The sequence below is a fragment of the Suncus etruscus genome, chromosome 13 (genome assembly GCF_024139225.1).
Source record: "Suncus etruscus isolate mSunEtr1 chromosome 13, mSunEtr1.pri.cur, whole genome shotgun sequence".
Classification (NCBI taxonomy): domain Eukaryota; kingdom Metazoa; phylum Chordata; class Mammalia; order Eulipotyphla; family Soricidae; genus Suncus; species Suncus etruscus.
In genome coordinates this window covers 7,767,114-7,794,007 of record NC_064860.1, presented here as the reverse complement: position 1 = coordinate 7,794,007, position 26,894 = coordinate 7,767,114, and the positions used below count along the sequence as shown (strand labels likewise).

At 34.3% G+C, this 26,894-nt stretch overlaps 1 protein-coding gene across 1 annotated transcript in view; it reads left to right on the top strand.

The window, feature by feature from the left end:
* The window catches only part of AGMO (alkylglycerol monooxygenase), a 355,078-nt gene that overhangs the window by 242,112 nt on the left and 86,072 nt on the right, over positions 1–26,894 (top strand). The window lies entirely within an intron of this gene.

Sequence of the window (26,894 nt, the reverse complement as noted above, 5' to 3'; positions counted from 1 at the left end):
TCCATTGCCGATAAAATCCAAACAGAGGTTGCAGTTTGGTGCACGGCATTTCTGAGTAAAAGAGAGCCAGCAAAAGCTCTCGGATCATTCTTGGTCTTCATGCATTTGAACAAATTGGAGATCTGTGACTTTATAGCCAGATTTTGTTCTCCTATTGTTTAAACTAGCACACATGGAAAACACACCGTGGGTGTGGTGTAATTCAGATTTAATGATGTAACACTTGATTTCAGTCAATTGTTAGAGAGTTGCAAGTGACATTGGTTTCGGGCTTTAGACGATGGGTATGGGACTGAGCAATTACAGAATGACTTTCAATAATGGCTTTTGGCAGGCTCTCCATGAGTGAAGTCATAGCAATTTTGAAAAAGAAAGCTAATAAAAATACACCTGCCTTGTAGTGGAAAGTCAGCTTTTAATATCTCTACTTTGAAGTTGAGTGAAGCCTTTGGTATTAACTAACAGATATTATGGAGAAAAAAATCCACTGCCCCAGGGAGAACAGGATTAAAGGAACAACAGGTTGTTATTTTCTAATCACCTCTTCTCAGTTATTCTAATATCACAGAAAGGAGATTAGTTGAACTTACAATGTTTTAAAAAAAAATCTCTGAGGAGAAAATCTTTTTAAGATCATTATAGCTGTAAAATTTCAAAACTATAATGCATACATATTTAAAATAAGCAAATCAATATGGACATCAACCATTTCTGGTATAAATTTTGGTTGTGAAAAGTCTGACATTGGCAATTTTACGTTCACCTATGTCATTTTAAAGTAATTATTAGAATGTCAATTTTGTGTTGCACATGCTTATTTAATCTCCTTCCTTTATCCACTTTAAAAGTCATAGTACAGTTTCTTACATAGAAAAATAAATATGAGAGATTAAAGGTACTTTTGGACTTTCTTTTTACAACATTTGTAATATTACTGTTCTGTGATTTGGGGGATTTCTTCCTTGTTGACTTACTTCCTTTATTCTTGGACTTAATTGAATTTAGAGCAAGTTTTATTGGGCATTTGTAATAGTGTTTCTATAGGAAATACTTATAGATTGAGATCACTGGAGGAGGACTTGTTTTAGGGAAAAATGACAGTTGATATGGGAATTCTACAATGAAAAAAATGAACCAAATCACAATTATTTTAACTACATTTTCTGGATATTTAAAGCATTTTAACTATTGTCATGTCTAGCTTAGTATGAAACAATTTGCATTAGCAATACTTTTCCAAAATATTTTACATTGATTTTCATTAGTCATTTTTTTAGAAGTGAGCATTTGAAGCCACTGCATTAACTGTTTTTGCTTTTGTTTCTTTATAATTCAGTTGATCATCCCCATAGAGTATCCTATAACCCAAAGGGTATACATTAGCACTTGTCATGGCCACATTTAACATCAACACACCAAGCATATTGAAACTTACTACCAAGTTCAAAGGGAATCTATGCACTCTAAATCCCTTGTTAAAGTCGCAAAGAATCATCATCAAGGTGTTTGGTTGAAAGGAAATCACCCTTTAGTTCTCATTTATGAAATGACTTTGATGTTTCTTTAGACCTAATGCTTATTTTTTTCTCATTCATTGACCCTATCACATGAATAACTCTCATTAGCTAATGCTCCACCAAAAATGCCTTTTAGAAAGAGGAAATAGTTGTGTTTTTTATTCTATAGAATTTCAGTGCTTAGCTTGAATTTACTTGGAACATGTATTGTAGTTGAGTCTTGACACCTGCTGAAATGAGTATTTTTATTCCAGGCTTAAAAGTGGGCCTCTGAAATAAGTATCAGCAAACTCATAAAAATGTTGTCAGTGCTACTATCAAAAGTCACTGTAAAATATACTTGAGTTTCACTTTTTGACTATATTCTAGGGCCATTTGCTTTTCTTGATGCATGACAAATTATTTATATCAGAGCTTTTATATTTAATTTCCATAAAACATGATAGTGTCTCATAATGTATACTGTGATATGTTCTAGATACTAGTAGATACATTAGTACTCCTCTTCAATATCTGTCAAAGATTTGAATTTAATCATCTAAAACACAAAGATTATAAATGTGAATATAGTGAAATATTTTCACATTTTTGTAATGATATCAACATGTGATTTGATGGCTATTTTTATTTAGAATAATATTATTGATAACTTTTATGTCTACTAAGTAATAGTTACTCATATATTCTATTATATGGATATAAGATTCTTTACCCATTAATTTATCACATTTAATGTTGATCATTCTAAACATTTTACAAATGAGTTTTGTTTGATACTTCGAATTTTTCAATGTCATATAGAGCTGATAAATTGGAAATCAGGATAGGTTAAACATGGGTAAAAAACTCTAGCTGAGGTAGACAAGCAAGAAAATTAAGTATATTTTTGGAAAGAATATAAGAAAGGTATGTTAAATTAGAGGGAAAAAATTTAAGTACATTGATTCCAGTATTGGAATATGTGGTCTCTTAGAATTTGACTAAAAAAAGCAGTTTATACTTCTACTGTTAGTTTTATAGTTGAGATAAGTATAAGTCTATAGGGCATGAGAACCAGGCAGAGTGATAACAAAAAGCCAGAAGTAATAACTGTTAGAAAATAATATATCAATACACAACAAAAGGTTATATTAATAAAAAATCATGCTTTATATTTTTAAATATATTCTTCAATGGACCAGTAACTGAGAACATTAGGGTATTTTTGGTCAGTTTGGGGTATTTATTTTGTTTTGTGGATATATTTTGTTTATTTTTGATCAATAATAGACAACTTACATTTTTTGCTTCTTGTGTGTTACTCTTTATTCTTATTTTGTCCAAAACTTTTTATATGGCCATTTCTACATGGACAGAAAACATTTCTTACATTACATGGCTTTCCCATCCTCCTCTATCTGAACAAGGACTGAGGGAAGAGTAGAAAGAGTATGGAAAATCATGCCTTAGTGGTTTGGAGAGAGTGAAAGCAAATTTATAACCTGTACTTCCATTTATTAATGTCATATAGTAGCTTAGCTAATTATTGTTTTTATTTTTATAACAGTATAATATTGTATTTTTAAATGTTTTATGGAATGGAATGTTTAATTTTTAGAGGTTTCATTTTTTGTGTCTGATTTGTTTTATTTTATAGTTTCTTTATTTAAACACCATATTTACAAACATAATTGTAGTTGGTTTTCATTCATAACAAAAACAACCCTTCACCGTGCAACCTTCCCATCACCAATGCCCCATCACTTCCTTCCCCAACCCTCCAATATATTAGAGACAGGCTTTCTACATAACTTACTCACTGACATTGTTATGATAATTCTTAGCATAGTTATTTCTCTAACTGTACTCACCACTCTTTGTGGTGAGCTTCATATCTTAAGCCAGTCTTTCTGGCCCTCATCTCTGGAAATTATTTCAATGTCTTTAATTTTTTCTTAAAACCCATAAATAAGTGATACTATTCTGTGACTCTCTCTCTCCCTCTGACTAATTTCACACAGCATAATAGATTCTATGTACATCCATGTATATAAAATTTTCATGACTTTATCTATTCTGACAGCTGCATAATATTACATTGTGTATGTACCAGTTTCTTTAGCTATTCATCTGTTGAAGGCCATCTTGGTTGTTTCCAGAGTCTGGCTATTGTGAAAAATGATGGAATGAATATAGGTGTGAGGAAGGAATAACAAAGTGTCAGGCTACAAAATAAACAACAAAAATCAATGGTTTTCTTATACACCAATAATTATAGAGAAGATATGGATATCAAAATCACTCACATTTATATTAGTGCCTCGCAAACTCAAATATCTTGGAGTCACTTAACTAAAGATGTAATGGACTTATACAAAAAAAAACTACAAAACTCTGCTTCAATAAATAAAAGATGATACACTGAAGTAGAGGCATATACCCTGCTCATGGATTGAGAGGATTAATATAATTAAATGACAATAAACCCCAAGGCATTGAACAGATTTAATGTAATCCCTTTAAGGATATCAATAACATTCTTCAAAGAAGTGGATCAAACACTTATGAAATTCATCTGAACAATAAACACCCAAGAATAGCTAGAGCAACACTTAGGAAAAGGAATATGGGAGGCATAACTTTTCCCATCTTTAAATTGTATCACAAAGAAATAGTTATCAAAATAGCATGGTATTAGAATAAAGACAGATCCTCAGATCAGTGGAATAGACTGGAGTATTCAGAGAATGCTCCCCAGATATACAATTAATTAATCTTTGATAAAGGGGCAAGAAATCCTAAATGGAACAAGGAAAGCCTCTGTAACAAGTGGTTTTGTCACAACTGGTCAGCTACTTGTCAAAAAAAATGAACTCAGACCTCCAGATAATACGATGCACCAAGGTAATTTCCAAATGGATTAAAGACCTTTATATCAGACCTGAAACCACATAGGTAAAACACTCCAGTACATAGAAACTAAAGGCATCTTCAAGAAGAAACAGCACTCTCCAAACAATCAAAGCAGAGATACACAAATGAGACTATATTAACCTGAGAAGCTTCTGTACCTTGAAGGAAATAATGCCTAGAATACAAAAGCCACCCACACAATGAGAGAAATTATTAACCCAATACCCATCAGATAGGGGGCTAATATCTAAGTTATACAAAGTACTGACAGAATTTTACAAGAAAAATATCTAACCCCATCAAAAAATGGGGGGAAGAAATGAAAAGTCAGTTTCTCAAAGAAGAAATACAAATGGCCAGAAGACACATGAATAAAATGCTCATCAGGGAGATGCAAATCAAAACAACTATGAGATACCAACTCACACCACAGAGATTGGCACACATCACAAAGAACAAGAACAATCAGTGCTGGCAGGGAAGTGGGGAGAAAAGATCTCTTATTCGCTGCTGGTGGGAATGCCGTTTAGTCCAGCCCTTATGTAAAATAATATGGAGATTCCTCAAAAAACTGGAAATTGATCTCAGCTATATCACTCCTAGGAATATAAACTATGAACACAAAAATCTTAGCTACTTTTTAAAAGAGGACTGGAAAACACAATTTACCTCAAACTGAAGACACAATGTTAGCAAACATTTAATATTCCCTACAAGTTGCAAAAATCTAAAAATCTATGGTAAAACACCCTGTCCTGAGAGAAGGGTATTTAGCTATGCACACACATACATATCATTTTTAATTTTAATAAACCATTTTATTTTAAGATATCCATTGTTTGCTATTCTTTAGGTTAGTCCTTTTTTACATGCATTTTCTTATTTAATCTCTACAACAATCCAGTCATATATGTTTCTCCTGTTATAGTTATCATGGTTATATAAGTGTGATGCTCAAAAGTTCAATAGCCTAAGCAATAAATATTTTTCTTTAATATTGTGTGGATTTCAAATTCAGAAAAGGCTAAATTGAGAATCTTCAGATCTTTATTGCAGTTCAAGTCATTTGCCAATTGGGAATACATTATTCTAGAAGCTTGGTTATGGTCAGTGGATTCACTTCCAAGGCTAGTAAAGATTGGTAGTCACAGTTTCTTCCATATTAGTTTTTTGACTGGCTTGCCATGGGGATCTTTAAAAACGGTCTCAGTTGTGGGGTTGGAGAGGTTGCGCTAGAGATAAGGCATCTGCTTTGCAATCACTAGAATCGGATGGACTGTGGTTCGATCCCCTCAGCGTCCCATATGGTCCCTCCAAGCCAGGGGAGATTTCTGAGTGCATAGCGATTTCTGAGCATTAAATAGTTGTGGCCCCCAAAACACAAAAAGAAAAGGTCTCAATCTTGTTCAGAATAAATAATCTGGTACACGTAAGTGGAAATGGTAATAACTCTTAGAAATCACATACCATGTTATGTGACATAAACTGATTTATCTTGGTATCATCTTGTATATCAATGTGTAGGACAGAAGATTAGGACATGAAGGCCCTTTTACAAGCTATTCCCTCTATTTCTGTTTGTCAGGAAAAGGGAGATGACATTAAGAGAAGCTGAATATATTTCTTAAGTTCATATAAGTAGCAAGTCTTGTGCTAAACACAAGAATGCTTTTTCATCCAATGAAAATATATAAATTTATATTGCAGAAATGTGTATAGAAATGTGCCACCCCACTTCAAATGTTTGTATTACACAAAATTGTTCTCTCCCCCAAGATAAATATTTTATTAGTAGTTTTAAGTGAGTCCTATTAAACTATGAGCCCTATATTTTATTTTCTTAGTACCAGTTGTAAGATTGGCAAGGTATATGTAGTTTTATGAAAATTTTAAATCAGTGTATAATAGTTTCAAATAGTGTTAAAAAACTACAAAGAGACACCAGAGTGGTGGCACAAGTGGTAAGGCCTTACCTGTGCTAACCTTGGACGTACCATGGTTTAATCCCCTGGTGTCCCTTATGGTTTCCCAAGCCAGGAGTGATTTCTAAGAGCATAACCAGGAGTAACCCCTGAGTGTCACAGGTGTGGCCAAAAAACAAAACAAAACAAAAAACATAAATATATGTCATGGAAACAAATAATCTCAAAACATGTAATATATCATTCTATATTATATTGTCATTAAATATAGTTTGCCAAATTTATGTGATGTTTTACCATTCAATAATTAATGTCATTTTCTCCCATATCAGTCAGTACATTGAGTATGCTATCTTTTTTTTATTTCAGTTCTCTAACTAAAGCATAACACTGATAGATCAATAACTTTGATGAGTTTCATTTCCATCCTCTATTAAGTACAATGAGAAAAAATATGTTCTTGGATTTGCAACTTCCTTATTTTTCTCTATAAAATTTAATCTACTGACTCATAGGTGAATTTAAACCAAAAGTTTATCACTTTCTATGCAGGACAGTTTTGTTTTTTGTTCCTTTTCTGAACAATGTGCAAAAGGGTTGATATGAAAGTGTTTGAGTTAATGAAATAGGTAAGACTACCAAATATAAATAAAATAACAATTAATGCCAACATAGATTGCAATATATAATGTCAATTGCTACTTTACATATTATCCTTTTTTTTTCAGAAACTTTGAATTGGTTCTTTATCATTTTTATTTCAGAAATGTCTTTTCTCATCTAGCATGTATCATAGCATTTATCTGGCAGTCAACTATGCGAAAATGTTTAGTGTCGTGTATTTTGTAGAAACTTGGATTTAAATAGTAAAAATTAAATTTTTTAAAATAATTTTTATTGTGACCAAAAGTGAATAACAAGTCTTTCACAGTAATATTTAAAGTACATAGTGACAATAAATCAGGCCATTCCCACCACCAGAGTTGTTTTCCCTTCACCCCTTTTCCAAGCATGTGTCTCATATCTCCTTCCTTTGCCCTTTGAAGTGCTAGTATAACTCTTTCCCTCTGTGTATAGGGTATTGTAGATAGGGTATCGATTCTGTTGTTGCTGACTTTTGGTTTGGTTTTTTAAATCTGATCACTTTTTATTTCACTCAATGTTCATATGGTTGTTTGATCCTGGTACCATTCATTTTCATTTCCCCCCTCAATTCATGAGGCAGAACAAGATGACTCAAGTTGTGTGGTTCTTTTGGAAGAAGAAAAAAAAAAAAAAACGAAGAAAAACTAACAAAAAAAATCAACAGTTAAAACAAAAATAAAACAGTAACTACCAAAAAAAAAAAGAAAGAAAGAAAAAGCACCCAGCAACAACAACAAAAAAACTCACCAAATAATAACTACAAGAGTGAAAAAGAAAGAAAAGAAAGAAAGAAAAAAACAAAAGAGAAAAAGAAAAATATAAATAAAAAGGGAAATAAAACAAAGCAAGATGTGGCAACGTTTTGTGCTCCAGCCCCACATTTTTTTTTTTTTTTTGCATAGACACTGTAAGTATTGGGGAAGTATGAAAGGGAATTCCTTTGACCTGTCCTAAGAGATTCAGTGTTTCTCTGCTCTTGAAGCATATTGCCATCGGAACAACTACTGGCTCTGTACATGCTCATTACCACATCCCAAGGTCTTTTTCTGGTACCAGGAAACTCTCTGTGCAATTGTGGATGATAAAATCAGGCTTCTGTAGCTAGAGATCTTGGTATTTTCACAAGTCATAGGACAAAGTCTAGGATAGAATCTTCCGTTACAGTTCTAGAAGTTCTGTTCCATCATTGTTGTTGTAATCAGTCTTCTGTAATAAGTGGTCTTGGTTTTTGCACAGATCCTAGGTCGAAGCCTAGGATAGTCTTCATTATGGTTCCAGCAGTTCTGCTCAATCTCAGTTGTCAAAATCAGACCTTTGTAATTAGAGATCTTGATTTTTTTGTACAAGTCATAGGCTAAAGCCCTAGGGTAGGGTCTTTCTTATTGGTTCTAGGACAAGTTCTGCTCAGTCAAGGTTGTCAAAGTCAGTCTTCTGTAGTTGGCGCTCTTGGGTTTTGCACAGATCAAAGGATGGAATGTCTTCTGATTTCGTCTTACTGTTAGGTGATGAGATAGGACACCCTGCTCTTAGATGAAGTTGTTGCCATTTCCTTGTTGTTAGGATGTCATATCAAAACTGGCACAAGTTGGTGCCAGAATGGTATTTGGAGTTTTCCACGGGGGATTTTGGTTCCTGGTTTTGTTGCAGGGAACTATATAGATTCTATGTCTGTTGGTATTGTTGTAAACAAACAAGTAAAAGGCAAGATTCTTGCCAAGAGAATTAATATTCGTATTGAGCATATTAAGCACTTCCTGAAGTGGGTGAAAGAAAATGGTCAGAAAAAGAAGAAAGACAAAGAGAAATGACTTGGGTTCAGTTGAAGCACCAGTCTTCTCCACCCAGAGAGAACCAATGTGAGAACCAAAGGAAAGGAGCCTGAGCTTCTGAAACCCATTCCTTATGAATTCATGGCATGAGAGGCATTTTTTAAATAAAAGATCTCTGAACTATTAAAAACTTTAAAATATTTTAAAACATTTCTTTCCTAAGTTCTTCATAACTTATTTTCACCAGCAATATTTTAAACAATTGAAAAAAGATTTGCTCAATGTGCATATAACGTCCCAGGATTTATCAAGCTTTCTACAGCTATCAAGGAGAAGTAAAACACACAAAGAAAAACATCTCCTTAGAACTTATTCAAGTAGAGAAAGGGACTATAAAATTAGTTAATAAACATGTAGTTTATAAAATGGTGACAAATTACATGTGAGGTATAAGAAAGTATAGAAAGGAAAAGGAGATCAGTGTGGGAAGGAAAAATTTCAGAAGACATTTATATTCCTTCAAAAATATTAGAAAATGCTTGAAGGACGTAAAGGAGCAAACCATAGAGTTTTCTGGAGAACAAAAATTCGGTATAGAAAAATGGTTTCATGAAGTATGGTGAGTGGACACAGAGTATTCAAGGAAGTAGTTGTAAAAGATGAACAGAAGAGAGAGGAGTAAACATATCAAAGAGAGGTCATAAGATCAACCCAAAGTCTTGCTGAATAGTGTGAGAAATACCTGGGAAACTACTAGAAACTTCTGTGGGAACTAAAATTGTATTTTGACCTAACATTCCAAAATATCATAACTTTTTGAAAGGCACACATATTGGCTTTTATTTTGGGGGGGGGGTCATACCCGGCAGTGCTCAGGGGTTACTCCTGGCTCTACACTCAGATATCGCTCCTGGCAGGCTCGGAGGACCATATGGGATGCCAGGATTCGAACCACCATCCTTCTGCATGCAAGACAAACATCTTACATCCATGCTATTTCTCCAGCCCCCAGATTGACTATTTTTAAATAAAAAACATAATAAATTTCCTTCACTTGTCAAAAACAATCAAGAATGTCTCTGGGTATCAGGCACAAGATAAAAAAAGAGTCTTTTCAATTAGATTCTCTAATAACAGATTTTCCTTTCAATTATCCTGTTACCTTCCTCTCTAACAAATGAATTTTTCATAGTTCATTCTAGTCTGGATTCAGAATACTCATATGGAAAGAATCTGGTTTCCCTATTCTTCCTTCAAAATTCTTAATTTTTAAAATGTCTAATAGCCCAGTAAATCAGTTTATCTTGGTCTTTTGTTCTCTTGACTGTAAACCCTTCTCTACTTACAAATTATATTATATATACACCAAATACAGATAAATTTTTCAGTAGTTTCCTAATATAATTCTTTTTTGAATGTCACTGTGCTATATAGTTGTCTCCTTTCCAAGTTCTCTCTCTCTTTCTCTCTCTCTCAGTTTATCTTGGTCTTCTGTTCTCTTGACTGTAAACCCATCTCTACTTACAAATTATATTATATATACACCAAATATAGATAAATTTTCCAGTAGTCTCCTAAAATAATTCCTTTTTGAATGTCATTGTGCTATATAGTTGTCTCCTTTCCAAGTTCTCTCTCTCTCTCTCTCTCTCTCTCTCTCTCTCTCTCTCTCTCTCTCTCTCTCTCTCTCTCTCTTTCTCTTATCCTCTCTGAAGGAGCCCACACCAGACTGTACTCAATAGTTACTCCTTACTCTGCTCTCAGAAATCAGAAATCACTCCTGGTTGGCTCTGGGGATTGTATGGGATGCCTGGGTTGAATCCAGGTGGATTGTGTGCAACACAAGCTGGACTTGTTTGGGTCCCTCTCTCACTCTTTTTTTTTATAAACCATATTAAATTATCACTGTGTGGTTACTATGGAAATATGACTTCTAATCCACATCTTTTGTCTTGCCGTACAACTGATCTTCCATGAATGAAGCTCCAGGGAAAATTCTGAAGCTAAGGCCAATAACTCCCACACTTGTTCTTTATTTATAAACTCTTTTATTTGGTAACTGGTCTGCATTTCTTATCACAAGTGTTTTGTCTCCTCCAACACTTTTATTTTGTCCTCTCTGAATCTACTCTCAAACCATATTCATTTCTGGATATCTCAGAATTATTTTCAATTAGAAATGTAGCATATTACAATTGAATTCAAAAGAATCCTATCAAAGGAGTCAAAGTCAAAACATTTTTTCTTAAGTAAGTTGAGATCAACGTGGTGAATTGTAGTCTATTTTCTAGGCAGTAAACTATACTTACTATTACCAACATCTTTGTGAAAAACGTCATAAGCACAACCCAGGATTCAGATTTCTGGCTCAGCATAATTACAATTCATATCTGCCATGAACATTCAGGATTGATAAAAATGGTTCAAATAATTTGTAAAGGGCCAAAAAAGCCAAAATACAATTCTCTATAAAATTACAGAAGTTCACAAAATATTTATCTTGGTTCTAGGATTATTGTGTTCAAATCTTTTCCAGGATAGTGCTTGTTGGAATGTTCATTATAATTTTGAACAAATGAAGAGCCGAATGTATGAGTTTTATTTTTTGTTACTGTACCTCTTTTTACACACAAAGCTTTCTAATCCTTCATGATTTGTAAACTTCTCAGAAATTGAATGTGACCCATTGCAAAACTAGATAAATTTTGTCACAAGTATCTGTATTTTTCTGAGATTTATGCTCATTTCTTAGGTGTGATAGAGTTTCACTTATATTGTGACAGGAAACAAAGACCTAATTTAGGTAAAATTATTTTGATCACTTATAAAGATGTATTTTACTTGATCTTGATGGTTTTTACATAGAAATAGTGAGTTCAAAAATAACATAAAATGGACTTAAAATAATCACAAAGTTATTACTGAGACAAATCTAGGGAATCCTTTATAGACAAGTTAGAATTTTCAACATATAAATAGAATGTTAGTGAGACGAATACAAACGTAAAAACAATGTCTACATTAAAAATCACCTCTAAAATGTTCTGCCTCATTCCTTTCATATTATCCCACTCAAATGTCACTTTGAAAGCAATCAAATGTTTCTAAACATAAACATAGTGATGGTGTTACCTCATAGATGCCTGAGCTCCATCTAGTGGTGTAAAGTAAATTAGTGTTTATACAATTTTCTCCAAGTGTTTTATTAATCTTTATTATTTTTTTGATGTATTCAGTCATTTGTACCTTGAGACACCTTTAATGTAAGTCCCTGTTCTTTTTAAGAAAGAGTGATGTTTCGGGTTTAGAGCATGCTTACCATTTTAGTTCTTACTAGTTTTAATAACAATATTTTACTCCATCTACTTAATAAAATTGCACCTCAAACTACAGTGAAATATCTATAATGTAAAATCAAGCAGCAGTGAAAAATTAGTTACTTATATGTAACAATTTTATATACTTTATTTTATTCTCTTATCAGAAGCCAGATAGAAATTTTATGTAATTAAGTTATAATAATTGTTATTGTTTAAAATATTGTATGCAATTATAATAAATATTATAATAATCAATAAAACAACAATAGGATTAAAGATAGTGTTGAGAAAACACGAATGACTTTCCAAATAAGATGTTAATATGCAATATTAAAGTTTTATTTGGGGCCGGAGAGATAGCATAGCGGCGTTTGCCTTGCAAGCAGCCTATTCAGGAACTAAGGTGGTTGGTTCGATTCCCCGCATCCTATATGGACCCCCATGCCTACGAGGAGCTATTTCTGAGCAGATAGCCAGGAATAACCCCTGAGCATAGCCGGTTGTGGCCCAAAAGCAAAAAAAAATTTTTTTTTACTCGAACAATTTCATTTTCAGTGGTACATTTTTACATCCAAGGTTGTATATAATTTGTCTTATCAACTATGTTTTTATTAAATATACTGAAAATCTTAGTGTATTGTTGAAGTGCCATTTACTTCTGTTCACTGTGATTGTATATGTATCCTTAGCATTTTGTTTATTTATTTATTTACCTACTTATTTATTGCCAAAGAGAATGTGGGGTCCTGGCTTTTGATTAAGGCTTACTCCTGGTTCTGCACTCAAAGATAACTAGTGCAGGATTAGGGTAGGTAGGTGGTATGTGCTGTTGAAAACTGATCATGGTCAGTCTCTGTCTGGAGGAATGCTTGAGTATTTTTAAAAAATAATGTAATCATGTTTATTTCTAGAATTACAAAGTTATCCATTATTCATTTTCAGGTATACAGTATTCTAACATCTATCCCTTTACCAGTGTTTTCTTTCCTCCACCAATATACCCAGTTTCCTTCCTATCCTCACCTGATTCTATAACGGGCACTTTCTTTTTCTACCAGTGTTTCGTGTTCTCTTCCTTAAATTATTTCCCCTAAAAGAAGGGTTCCCAGACTGTAGCTCGCGGGCAACATTGATCTGCCAACCACAGTTATCTGACCCTAGAGGTATTTTTGTCCTGCTTAGAAGCTGATTGGCTCCAGGTTTCATAGAGTGCTTTTTTGGGATGTATGCTATATTTTCTGATGTCGTTCCTTCTGTCTGTCTCTTGACTCCTCCTCTCAGTCTCACGCAGGGGTCCTCAAATATGGTCCATTAAAAGCAGGCTCATAGTTCCCATTGAAGTACTGGTATGTTTGTTGATTTAATTTTACTTGTTCTTCAATTTATATTTGTTTCTTTTATTTTTTAACTTCAAAATAAGATATTATAAAGTGTGCATAGCAACTCTTTAGTAATCTTTTTTAAACTATATTTTGACCTTCCAATAGTCTGAGGTACAGTGAACTGCCCCCTATTTTAGAAGCCTGAGGACATTTGCCGTAGAACAATGGTCAGCAACCTTTTTTTTTTTTTTCAACTGAGCCAAATCTCACCAAAACCACGATTAAAATTTATTTTGAGAGCCACACTGGGTGTGCACTGACAGAGGCTAGGAGAAGAGTCCTGACTCCTGGAGCGGCCGCCCGGCACACAGAAGAGCCAAATTAAAAGTGTAAAGAGCCATATGTGGCTCGCGAGCCACAGATTGCCGACCACTGCCCTAGAACTATTCCCGCGGCAAGTTTCCTAATGAAAAGTCTTCTCACTGTTTGTTCTTTCTATTACTTATGATGCTTAGTTATTCCCTTCTGATTTTTTAAATCTCCCACATATGACAGAGACCATTCTCTGTTGCGCTCTCTCTCTCTCTCACTCTCTCTCTCTCTATCTCTATCTCTCTCCTCTCTCTCACTTTCTCTCTCTCCCCCTCTCTAATTGACTTCACTCAGCATGATCCTCTCCAGATCCATCCATATAACAACAAATTGAATAATTTCATCCTTTTTATTGCTGAGTAGCATTTCATTGTATGTAAATGTACCCACATCTCTTTATCCAATCATCTGTTCTTGGCCACTTGGGATATTTTCATAAGTTGCTATTGTGAATTGTGCAGCAAATAACATGTAGATATTTTTTTGGATTGCAATTTTGAACTTGGGGTATATTCCAAAGAGAAGGGTTGTTGGATGTTCAATTGCTAGATTTTTTTTTTTTGCATAATGATCATATTGACTTTCAATAAGGCTTGGACATCAATAAACAAGAAATGTTTTATTCTATATTACATATATGTTTATGATGATATGCTTGTTTTAATATAATTATCTTTCGCATTTTGGGGAGGGGGAACAACTCGTTCTGTTCAGGCTTACTCCTTAGTCTGCATTCACTCCTGGAAATGTGTAAAAAATCATCTAATGTGCTGCTGAGTAAACACAGGTTAGCAAGCATTCTATTTGCTGCAGTGTCTCTCCAACCTCTAAAATAATTATCTTAAAATTGAGGTAGTAAGATACTACAAGTGTGCCAATGATTATAATATAGGAGTCATTTTAATTGTCATCTGAGTTACCTTTAGAACATGTTCCAAAATGTATTTGACTGCTACCATTTTCACAAAAACATCCTTAGTACATACTTTACAGATCATTTGCAGGCTATTTGTTCTAACTCACTTAATCTACTTTTAATTAAAAACCATTAAAATTTAAATATAGGGGCCAGTGAGGTGGCGCTAGAGGTAAGGTGTCTGCCTTGCAAGTGCTAGCCAAGGAAGGACTGTGGTTCTATCACCCGACATCCCATATGGTCCCCCCAAGCCAGGAGCAATTTCTGAGTGCTTAGCCAGGAGTAAACCCTGAGCATCAAATGGGTGTGGCCCAAATAACCAAAAAAAAATTAAATATAATTTTACCCCAAGTTGATAATATAAAAAATAAAAGTAGACTCCCAGGCAGTTATCATTTATAGTATAATGAAATAATATTAAAGATTGAATCTTTCAAAGGTTTTATTGTTTAGATTTGAAGAAAAACAATTGTAAAATAGTATGAAAGAATGCTTTCAGTGGAGTTTGTCTGTCTTTATCCAGACAATGTGTGAATTATGACTGAGTAGACAAGAAGTAAGAGTGTTTCCCTGAAGAGCTATTTCAGAAAATATTCACTAAAATTTAACTTGAGGAAAGCTGAGCCCTCTGGCCTGTGGACACTCTGCCCTGCTGTGCTTTGATGACACTGAGGACTCCAAGGGAAATCTTTGCTGTGCCTGTCTGTCTTTCCTGAATACCTGAAGCTCTCCTCAGAAGCCTAGGGAGGGCACCCCCAAAAAATAGTCATCTTGAGGCCGCAGAAGAGGGCAGCCACTTTGCTTCACTTTGTAGCCATATACTCTTTCTAACCAATGAACTATACCAAAACATGCAGAAAAATCACACTAAAAGCATGACAATGGGGAAACCTCGCAGACAAACATCATGCACAGAGAATGAAGATGATAGCTTGGATGACTAAAAAATTCCAACCATCTGATTAACCTCTCAGATGAGGAATTTAGAATAAAAATATGAGAGATGTTTGTAGAACTCAAAGAAAGCATAAATTGATCTGAACAGAACACAAAGACAGAAATCAGTAAACTCCAAACTGAAATAAACAGATATTAAAAAAAAGGTAGCTCAACTGAAAAACTCAGTGGATGTCCTCACCAGCAGGGTACCCAGGAGCTGAGGACAGAATCGGCATGCTTGAAAATGAGATGCAGAAAAACATAACACAGCAGAAGAAATTGAAAAAAAAAAAAAAACCTTAAGACAAATGATCAGGCAATGGAAAAATACTCAAGGAATGTGAACAGATGAAATTAGAAATATTTGATAAACTCAACAGAAACAACATAAGAATCATTGGAGTCCCAGAGACCCAAGTAGGAAATCTCCAGGAAGAATCAACTGTCAAACACATCATCAAAGAGATGCTCCCAGAGTTAAAGACTACATACAATGAAATCCTGCGTGTCCGAAGAATACCAGATAAAAAAGACTCAAAGAAAAACACCCCAAAACACATCCTCGTTACAATGACAAATCCCAAAGATAGAGGTAGAATACTAAAAGCCGCAAGATCAAAAAGGGAAATTACATTCAAAGGAGCATCCCTAAGACTTACAGCAGACATGTCACAAGAAACTCTCAAGGCCAGAAGACAGTGGTGTTATATTGTGACAAGACTGAATGAAATGAATGCCTAACCAAGAATACTGCACCCATCCTGAATTATGTTCAGGTTTGAAGGAAGGATACATAGCTTCATGGACAAACAACAGCTCAGAAACTTCACAGATGAAAAACCAGCCTTAAAGGAAAAACTGACAGGTATACTTTAAGACAAGAGAGACCAACAAACACAGCAAACTTATCTACAAAGAGAACATTAAATCTTATGACAATCATCTCCCTCAATGTCAATGGACTAAATTCACTAATTAGAAGACACAAAGTGGCAAAATAGGTCAAAAAGATGATCCAATCTTCTTTTGCCTACAAGAAACACACCTGAATAGTCAGAACAAACATAGACTCAAAATCAAAGGCTGGAGGAAAATTGTCCACGCAAAGACCATACTCAAAAAAGCTGGGGTCGCCATATTAATATCTGATGACACCAACTTTATAATCAGAAAAATGGTAAGGGACAAAGATGGACACTATTTACTAATCAAGGGATATGTGCAACAGGAAGAAATTAGACTATTGAACATATATACACCCAATGAGAGACCAGGAAATTATCTAATATAATTACTGAAAAATCTGAAAGAAGACATTAATAATAACACAATAAATGTAGGAGACCTCAACACGGCCCTGTCAACACTTGATAGATCAACCAGATTGAAACCCAACAAAAACATACTATCCCTGAAAAGAGTAACGAATTAAAGAGGACTAGGAGATATATACAGGACACTCCATCCCAAAAAACCTGGATACACATTCCTCTCCAATGTACATGGGTCATTCTCCAGGATAGACTATATACTGACACATAAAACATACTTTCGTAAAATCAAGAGGATAGAAATCTTGCAGGCTACCTTTGCTGATCACAAGTCTCTGAAATTAGATGTGAACTACAAAGGCACACAGAAGAAAAACTTTTAACAATAGGAAATTAAACAGCCTGCCACTGAACAACCAGTGGGTCCGAGATGAAATCAAAGAGGAAAGAAAACTATCCTGCACACAAATGATGATGAAGACACAAACTGCCAGAATCTATGGGACACAGCAAGAGCAGTCCTGAGAGGAAAATTTATAGCTCTACAAGCACACATCAGGAAGGAAGAAGGGGCATACCTGAATAACTTAATGATGCAGCTCATAAAATTAGAAAATGACTAACAAAAGGTGGCAAAAATAGGGAGACGGAAGGAAATAACAAAGCTGAAAGCAGAAATCAATGAAGTGGAAAACCAGAAAACAATACGAAAGATCAATGAAAGCAGAAGTTGGTTTTTTGAAAAAATAAAAAAGATTGATAGACCATTGGCAAAACTCACAAAGAAAGATAGAGAAACCTGATAACCCAAATTAGAAATGAGAAGGGGGAGATTACAACAGATACTGCAGAAATCCAAAGGGTAATCATAGACTACTTTGAGAAACTTTATGCTACTAAACATCAGAATATAGAGGAAATGGATAAATTCTTGGACACTTACAAACTTCCACAGTTAAGTAAGGAGGATGTAGCACCCATCATTATTGAGGAAATTGAAACTGTAATCAAATTTATGCCCAAAAAGAAAAGCCCAAACCCAGATGGATTTACTAATAAATTTTTTCAAACCTTTCAAGAGGAGCTACTACCAAACTTAGCCAGGCTCTTCCATAAAATAAAAAAAATGGGAACACTCCCAAATAGCTTTTATGAAGCCAACATCACCTTGATACCAAAACCAGACAGAGATGCTGCCAAAAAAGAAAGTTACAGACCAATATTCCTGATGAATGCAGGTGCAAAGATCAACAAAATCCTGGCAAATCAGATCCAATGCATCATAGAAAATCATACACTACGACTAAGTAGGTTTCATCATAGGAATGCAAGGATGGTTTAACATCTTTAAATCTATCAGCATTATACACAACATAAAAAACAAGAAAAATAAAAATCACATGCTCATATCAATAGATGCAGAGAAAACATTTCATAAGGTCCAACATCCATTCTTGATAAAAACTCTAGGCAAAAAGGGAATGGAAGGAACCTTTCTCAATCTAGTTAAAGCCATCTACATGGGCCAATGGCAAATACTATCCTCAATGGAGAAAAACTAAAAGCCTTTCCTTTAAATTCTGGTACAAGACAAGGCTGTCTGCTCTCACCACTCTTCTTCAATATAGTACTGGCATTGCTTGTTATAGCGATCAGGCAAGAAAAAGATATCAAGGAAAAGGAAGAAGTCAAGCTCTCACTGTTTGCAGATGACATGATACTCTACTTAGAAAACCCTAAAGACTCTACCATAAAGCTTCTAGAAACAACAGATACAAATAGCGAGGAGGCAGGCTACAAAATTAACACACAAAAATCAATGGCCTATTTATACACCAATGATGATAGGAAAGAGATGGATGTCAAGAAGGTAATTCCATTCACATTAGTACCACAGAAACTCAAATATCTTGGAGTCAACTTGACCAAAGATGTGAAGGACATATGAAAAGAAAATTATAAAGCCCTGCTCCAAGAAATAAGGGAGGACACATGGAAATGGAAACACATTCTCTGCTCATGGATTGGCAGGATTAACATATTTAAAATGGCAATACTCACCAAAGCATAATACAGATTTAATGCGATCCCTCTAAACATACCCATGACATTCTTCAAAGAAGTGGATCAAACACTTTTGAAGTTCATCTGGAATAATAAACACCCTCAAATAGCTAAAAATCTCCTAGGGAAAAGGAAAATAGGAGGCATTACTTTCCCCAATGTTAATTTGTACTACAAAGCAATAGTTATGAAAACAACATGGTATTGGAGTAAGGACACACCCTCGGATCAGTAGAATAGGCTTGAGTTCTCAGACAATGTTCCCCAGACATACAATCCACTAATTTTTCAGCAAGGGAGCAAGAAATCCTAAGTGGAGCAGGGAAAACCCCTTCAATAAGTGGTGCTGGCAGAACTGATTAGCCACCTGCAAAAAAGCAAACATAAACCTTCAGTTAACATCATGTACGAAGGTAAAATCCAAATGGATTAAAGACCTTGACATCAGACCTGATACCATAATGTATATAGAACAACACGTAGGTAAAACACTCCATGACATTGAGACTAAAGGCATCTTCAAGGAGGAAACTGCACTTTCCAAATAAGTGGAAGCAGAGATAAACAGATGGGAGTACACTGAGCTGAGAAGCTTCTGCACCTCAAAAGAAATAGTGCCCTGGATACAAGAGCCACCCACTATGTGGGAGAAACGATTTACTCAATACCCATCAGATAAGGGGTTAATATCCAAAATATAATGGGCACTGACAGAACTTTACAAGAAAAAAACATCTAATCCCATCAAAAAATGGGGAGAAGAAATGAACAGACGCTTTGATAAAAAAGAAATACAAATGGCCAAAAGGCATATGAAAAAATGCTCCTCATCACTAATCATCAGGGAGATGCAAATCAAAAGAACGATGAGATACCATCTCACACCACAGAGATTGGCATACATCACAAAGAATGAAAACAATCAGTGCTGGCGGGGATGTGGAGAGAAAGGAACTCTTATCCATTGCTGGTGGGAATGCTGTCTAGTCCAACCTCTATGGAAAGCGATATGGAGATTCCTCCAAAATCTGAAAATTCAGCTCCCATTCAACACAGCTATTCCACTCCTGGGGATATACCCTAAGAACACAAGAATACAATACAAAAACCCCTTCCTCACATCTATATTTATTGCAGCACTATTCACAATAGCCAGGCTCTGGAAACAACCAAGATGCCCTTCAACAGACGAATAGCTAAAGAAACTGTGGTACATATACACAATGAAATATTATGAAGCCATCATGAGAGATGAAGTCATGAAATTTTCTTATACATGGATGTACATGGAATCTATCATGCTGAGTAAAATAAGTCAGAGGGAGAGAAAGACGTAGACTAGCTTCACTCCTCTATGGGTTTTAAGAAAAATAAAAGTCATTTTTCCAACAATCCTCAGAGACAATTAGAGGAGGGCTGGAACTTCCAGCTCACTTTATGAAGCTTACTGCAAAGAGTGGTAAGTGCAGTTATAGAAATAACTACACTGAGAACTACCATAACCATGTAAATGAATGAGTGAATTACCAACATTACTATTTTTCAAGTAGAAAATTTCTTAGAGATGCTTCTGTAGTTAATGCTCATAATTGATTAATTAGCTAATTAATGTAGTTAATTAAGGAATAAAAATGACTTAGAGGAAGGTAAATCAGAACAAAAATTGATAAAGAAACAGAGGCTGTAGAAAGTAGACTAGAGAAATAGGCTGGAGAAACTAATCCTTCTGACTTACTTCATTCAGCATAATGATTCCACGTATATTGCCATATAAGAAAGTTTCATGACTTCATCTCTCCTGACTGCTGCATAATATTTTATTGCATATATGTACCACAGTTTCTTTGGCCATTCATCTGTTGAAGGACATCTTGGTTATTTTCAGAGTCTGGCTATTGTAAATAGTCCTACAATGAATATAGGTGTGAGGAAGGGATTTTTGTATTATATTTTTGTGTTTCTAGGGTATATCCTAGGAGTGGTAAAGCTTGATTTCCAATATTTGGAGGAATCTCCATATCACTTTCCATAAAGGTTGGACTAGACGGCATTCCCATCAGCAGTGAACAAGAGTTCCTTTCTCTCCACATCCACGCCAGCACTGCTTATTCTCATTCTTTGTGATGTATGCCAATCTCTGTGGCGTGAGATGGTACCTCATAGTTGTTTTAATTTGCATCTCCCTGGTGATTAGTGATGTGGAGCATTTTTTCATGTTCCTTTTAGCTATTTGTATTTCTTCTTTGGCAAAGTGTCTGTTCATTCCTCCTCCCCATTTTTTAATGGGATTAGATGATTTTTTGATTATAAAATTCTGTCAATGTCTTGCATATTTTTGATATTATCCCCTTATGTGATGGGTATTGGGTGAATAGTTTCACCTACTCTGTGGATGGCTCTTGTATCCTGGGCACTCTTTCCTTTGAAGTGCAGAATCTTCTCAGCTTAATTGAGTCCCATCTGTTAATATCTGCTTCCACTTGTTTGGAGAGTGCTGTTTCCTCCTTAAAGATGCCTTTAGTCTCAATATCATGGAGTGTGTTACCTATGTGTTGGTCTATATACCTTATTGTTTCAGGTCTGATATCAAGGTTTTTAATCTATTTGTATTTTAACTTAGTAACTTTTGTTAGCTGGGGGTCTGAGATCGCTTTTTTGCAAGTGGCTAACCAATTAGTTGTGCCAATACCACTTGTTGAAATTGGTTTCCTTGCTCCATTTATCAAAAATTAGATGATAGTATATCTGGGGGCATTCGTTGAGTACTTAAGTCTATTCCAATGATCTGAGGGTCTGTCTTTATTCCTGTACTATGCTGTTTTGATAACTCTTGCTTTGTAATAAAGTTTAAAATTGGGGAAAGTAATGCCTCCCCTATTACTTTTCCCAAGAATTTCTTTAGATTTTCGAGGGTGTTTAATATACCAAATGAATTTCAGAAGTTTCTGATCCACTTCTTTGAAGAATGCCCTGGGTATCTTTAGGGGGATAACATTAAATATGTACAATGCTTTGAGGAGCATTACCATTTTAATAATGTTAATTCTGCCAATCCATAAGCAGGGTATGCCTTTCCTTTTCCTCATGTCCCCTTATAACTTGGAGCAGGGTTCTATAGATTTCTTTGTATAGGTCCTTCATGTCTTTAGTCATGTTGTCTCTAAGATATTTGAGTTTGTGTGACACTAATGTGAATGGGGTTGTTTTCTTAATGTCCATTTTTTCCTTATCATTGTTAGTGTAAAAAAAGGCCACTGAGTTTTCTGTGTTTATTTTGTAAACTGCCATATTTCTATATGAATCTATTGTTTCTAGAATCTTTTTGGTAGAGTCTTTTGGGTTTTCTAAGTCGAGTATCATGTCATTTGCAAACAGTGAGAGCTTGATTTCTTCCTTTTCTGTCTGGATTCCCTTGATATCCTTTACTTGCCTAATCGCTATAGCAAGTACTTTGTTGAATTGGAGTGGTGAGACAGGACAGCCTTGTCTTGTACCAGAATTCAGAGGAAAGGCTTTTAGCTTTTCTCCATTGAGGATAATATTTGCAATTGGCTTGTGGTAGATGGCCTTAACTATATTGAGAATCTTTCCTTTCATTCCATCTTGCTGAGAGTTTTTTATCAAGAATGGGTGTTGGGACTTATCAAATGTTTTCTGTGTCTATTGATATGATCATGTGATTTTATTTTTATTTTTGTTGATGTTGTGTATTATGTTGATAGATTTACAGATATGAAACTATCCTTGCATTCCTGGGATGAACACAGATGCAAATATTCTCAAAAAAAATCTGGCAAATGGGATTTAATAAATAAATTGAGATTTAATATTTATTAAATAAATAAGATTATACTGTTTTCTATTCCTCATATATTTGTATGCTTAAAAACTCAAATTTAATGTTTATGTTTTATCTAGTATTCATCATACAATTGGTTCTATAAGCTTTCTCATGTCTTGTAATTACATAATTGACTACTTCTTAAGATAGTAAAATTAAACCTTACATATGTTAGGTACAGTGTGACTATTGTTTTGATAAAAAGCTAAGTTAAATATAATCTAAGATAAAAACTTAAATGCGAAAAATTATGATAATATCAGTCCTCAGTATGCCATACTCTAAATACCTATATGATCATGTCTGTTTTCCCTTTCCCATACTCAAATTTTTTGAATTGTAAAACTCCACCCCACCCAGGCTTGATTAGGGACCCATCTAGGTTTACTAATCGTAAGTACTCTTCCTTTGTCAACTCTGCTTGTAGGTGAATTAATTTTGGCTAATAAAAAAAAGCAGGGAGTTACAGGAAAAGGTTGTTCAACTTCCTGGCCATATGCTCTTTCTTCCATGAATTTTTTTGTTTCATGTGCTATGCCCTTACTGCTGACTTGTCCATTTCAGTGTCAAAATGAATATAATTAACTACCATTAGCCCCACACCAAAGTATTTGTCTGACTTTGAAAAACAGTTGCCAAGATGATACACAATTTATTCAAAGGAGATGAAAGTACTATTCTGAAATTCAGAATGGATAGTGAAATTCAGTGGACTCATGGACAGGTTAATATTAAACTGGACGTTAAACAAAAAAAATCTAATAATAATTATATGGCAGTATGAACAATATGAATCCTGACATTTACAGAAAAGAAAATCTAAGTTCCATGTATATAGTTTCATTTGAAATAGTATGAAATTACAATTAATATTAATTAGTATTTTCATTAGTTGTACTTTTAGCATATTAAAATTCACATAATACATATTAATGCATAAAACTATTATATTTAATTTTCATTCTGGTTATTGATCTAATAAATGAAAGAGGTTGCTTATTTTTATTTTTTAATCTTTCTGGAAAGAAAATTTCATACCTAATCACAGCAAGCTCATTAAACTATATAAGAATTTGCCTCAGATTTAGGAGCACTGTTTAACTCAGTGACAAAGACCCTGCACTGCCTTATCTGTGAGCTTACATGTTTTTACTTTTTTGATTGGCATAGCCATGCCTGTCAGTTTTCTTTTGCGTACTTTAAACTTTCTAGTATTTCAGACTTCAGGGAAGAGTTGGAGATATCCTAATCCTGCAGTTTAAAAGAACACTATAAAGCAAGACTCTTTTTATATTATTATTTTATTAATATCTTTATTTAAACACCTTGATTACAAATATGATAGTAGTTGGATTTCATTCATGTAAAGAATACCCCCTCCTTCACCAGTGCAACATCCCCATAAACAATGTCCCGAATCTCCCTCCTCCCTACCCCATCCCTGCCTATTCTTGACATGAAGTTTACCACAGAGTTATGAGTGCAGTTAGAGAAACAACTGCATTGAGAACTATCATAACAAAGTGAATGAATGAGGGAAGTATAAAGCAAGACTCTTAATTCACTTAACCAAGAGGACCCATTAGTTTTGCAGAAAGTTCAATAGCAGGGATATTGATCCTCTTCTCTTGTGACAATTTTTCAATGCAGTGCTTGTAAAATCTGCTACTAAGAAATCAATTGTTTGAACCTCTATTTCTATAGCTAAAATTGTGATGGTCTTTGCTATAATCCATGGATTTGTCATTCTCCCCTGAGAGTTGTGTGTAATATTCTATTTAGCAATGTTTTCCTTCATACTATCACTCCAAATAATGCCTTTTAAAATATATCTAGATTTCCCTAACTGAAACTAGTTTACTTTATAAGAATAACAACTAAAAATGTTAAAAAAATTTTTTTCACAACTCTACATCTGAAATGAACAGATTTCTTTGTTTCAAATTTCACCAAGGTTTCAGTCTATGTGATTTTATCTAGAAGCTGGGAACTATGGTGGAAGGAGGTCAACCTGGTGGTGGGAATGGCCCTAATTCACTGTCATTATATGCCTGATCTACAACTGTGAAAGACTTGTAATTCACAATGGTCTCAATAAAATTTTAAAAAAATTAAGAATTTTGTGGGGGAGAGTGTGGATTATTCCAGGCTTTTTTAGGTTGTGACAAAAATCCCAAGCTTTATGATTGTAGATCTGGAGTTTGCCTGACCTTGCTGATTCTCTGCTAGATGCATACCTATTGCTTTGAATTTTCTTTTAACCTCTGTGTTGGGTACTTTATATCTCAGAGTTAGTTCTTTTCATACTTGGAATATCCTATTTTTTTCCACTTCATTCTTTTTATCATTTTTTTGTTTTTCTCTATAAATCTACTTTTTTCCCGTTTTGGTGCCAACCAGAGTGTGTTCAAATCCTACTACTTGCTCTGTACTGGGGGATGAGTCATTTCTGGGCAATGCTCATGGAAGAATGTATGCTGCCAGGGATAGCACCAGGGTTGTTTTTTGTTTCTGTTTGTTTGTTTGTTTGTTTTATTTTTTCAACCTAGTGTTAGTCTCCACAGAACTGCATTAGGATAATATTTTTCTAATAAACATAAGTCAATTAAATTTATTTTTCCATCTTTTATATATAGATAATTTAACATTTATAATCATAAGCTATCTATAGTCATTTAGTTTACAAATGTTAGCTATTTGATGTTTTATTATTAGAAAATACGTTTTATTAAAATGTATTCCTGTAGGGGTTATAGAGATGGCTTAAAGAGATGAAGTACAAGCTTAATACAAGCTTAATATGTAGAAAACCTAGGGACAATCACCTACACATGATCTACCTGTCTCTCCTAAAGGATAGCCGAAGAAATGCCTAATGTGGTGCAAAACAAAATAAAAATAAATAAAACATTACACTGACACACTTTTGTATGTATTTACATATAAATAAATCATATCAAAACTCCCTATATCAATACTTTATATTATAGTTTATATACATAAAAATGTTTGCTATTTGAGTTTGTTTTCTGGAGGAATTTGTTTTTTCTGAACTTAGATAAATTTAATTGCATGCTTTTTGGTTATTAAACTTTTTATTTAATTTTCAATAATGTAAGGCCTAAAGTGGCATGACTTTCTTTCAAAAATAAACTGGGGACCGGAGAGAGAGCATAGCTGTAGCACGTTTGCTTTGCATGCAGCTGATCCAGAATAGATGGTGGTTTGAATCCTGGCATCCCATATGGTCCTCGATCCAGGAGGGATTTCTGAGCTCAGAGCCAGGAGCGCTGCAGGGTGTGACCCAGCCCCCTATCCCCAAATAAACTGTGTTTACATGGACTAGGCAACTATAGATTCTGTTAAGTCAGTTATTGAGTCCTCTTACAGATATCAAATTGGCTTTACATCTGAGGAGTGGTTGGCTTTGATCACATCTCAGGAACATTTTATTCCAAATCAGCCCATGACCTAAGCAATTTAGTATCTGATACACTGATATTAGAAAATTAGGTAGCATAATTTAGGGTTCCAGATTCATGTAGGTATTTGTTTTTGTTAGAGTACTCAGCATACATCATTTCTGTATTTTATTTCTTTTACCCAACCAGATGAGCCTGTCTAATAAGTCCCCTTTGATAAAAATAAAATGCCTTCTGTTCAAAAGTCAATTTTGCCCCGAGTGTGCCTATTTACTCAAATTCACAGTCTACATTTGTCTTATTAGCCACCTATCATATTGGTGTCTCTATAAATTTACCCAGCTACCATCTAGTCATCTATGTTTAAATAGATGATATTTTCTTTTGTTTTTCATCAGCAGATTATTATAACACTTCTTTGGTAGGCAAAAATAATGGTATTTTTTTATAAAATATTTTATTTAATTCTCTGCATTACATAATTTTATAATATAATTTAAAATATATTATTTTCCCCCTCAGTTTACATAGGACAACTAATGTTATGAGTTCCAATTTTCTATAGTGGTATAAATAGAATGTGTATTTAACTAAGAGGCCTCCCTCATTTGTTTGATCTAAGGTTTGTGCTCTTTATTTTTTTAAATTTCTTTTTAATTTTAATTATGACAACAAAGATGCA